General features: G+C 40.9%; 1 pseudogene; it reads right to left on the minus strand.

The window, feature by feature from the left end:
• Positions 1 to 839: 839 nt before the first annotated feature.
• On the minus strand, positions 840 to 1,157 carry Rpl37al2 (ribosomal protein L37A like 2; annotated as a pseudogene).
• Positions 1,158 to 1,455: the final 298 nt, after the last annotated feature.

A 1,455-nucleotide genomic window follows, 5' to 3' on the forward strand; every position in this document is an offset into this window, starting at 1 on the left:
GGCTTATGTCATGTAGGATGATAGTCTCTAGTTCCATTCGTCCTCAAGTGACAGAGTGTCATTCTTGTCTGTGGTTTGAATATTTCATGGTGTATGTACACCATGCTCCTTTTATCTTTATAAAATGAAAAAAATATGATTTTATTTAATGTGTATGGATGTTTTGCCTGGATGTATGTCTTCAAACCACTTGTGTGCCTGGTACCCACAGAGGCTAAAAGAGGGTATCAGATCCCCTAGAACTGGAGCCATGGATGGCTGCGAGCTGGGAATTGAGGCCAGACCCTCTGAGAGAGCAAGTAGTGCTTTTAACTGCTAAGCTGTCTCTTCAGCCTTCCAGAGCATGTTTCCTTTACCTACTCTTCTCTTGATGACCATGGAAGCTCATTCCCTACCCTGGCTTTGGTGAATAGTGTCACAATAAGGTCAGTATGCAGACGTCTGTATTGCACATGACAAGTTCCTTCAGGTATATATAGAGGAGATGACATGGGAGTTCTTTGTTGTTGATATACATATATGTATATACATCGATATATCATACATATAATACATACATATCATATATATCATATATAAATCTTATATATGATATATATCTCTATCTATCTATCTATCTATCTATCTATCTATCTATCTATCTATCAATCATCTATATGGTCTCATGTTTCCCAGGTCTAAGGCTGGTCTTAAACTCACTGTGTACCTGAAAATGGCCTTTTTTGTCCAACCCTCCTGCCTCTACCTCCTCAGTGTTAAGATTATAGATTTGTGCCACTGTGCCAGCATGGTAGTTTTTTTTTATTATTTTTGTTTTTAATTAACCCATTTATTGTGGGCTAGGCAAGTCTCAGATGGTATGGCTTCTCCTGGTCTTTCGGTTCCTTCAGTCTTCTGATGGCAGACTTCACTGTGACCGCAGAGGTGGTGTTGTAGGTCGAGGGCCCGACAGCCACTGTTTCCATGCAGGGATCACAGTGCCAGATGCCAATGGCTCGTCTCTTCATCTTGGTCTTGCCACAGAAGGTGCAAGTGTACTTAGCGTGCCGGTTGATTGCAATTTTCTTTGCCATTTTCCAGAGGGAGGCACCATAGCAGGTCCCGTTGATCCCAAGATTCCAAACTTTTTGGTGTTTAGCCATGTCGATGGAACTGAAGTCCAAGCCTGAAGAGCAGTTTTTTGTTTTTTAAGTTTTTTTGATTAATTTAAAAAAAATGTAGCTCAGGCTAGCCACCGACTCATGAAAATCTTTCTCCCTTTATCTCGTGTATGCTGGCATTATTGGTGTAAGTTACCATGCTTGGCTACTCTGTGGAGATTTCATTTGTTTGCTTTGTTTTTCAGATAAGATTTTGTTATGCTATTCAGGCTGGCTTCAAACTCCTGATCTTCCTGGCTCAGCCTCCCAAATGATGGAACCAAAGTGTGTGTTACTGTGACAGGCCCGTTTTTTA

This window comes from Rattus norvegicus, chromosome X (assembly GCF_021556685.1).
Source record: "Rattus norvegicus strain SHRSP/BbbUtx chromosome X, alternate assembly SHRSP_T2T, whole genome shotgun sequence".
Taxonomy (NCBI): Eukaryota; Metazoa; Chordata; class Mammalia; order Rodentia; family Muridae; genus Rattus; species Rattus norvegicus.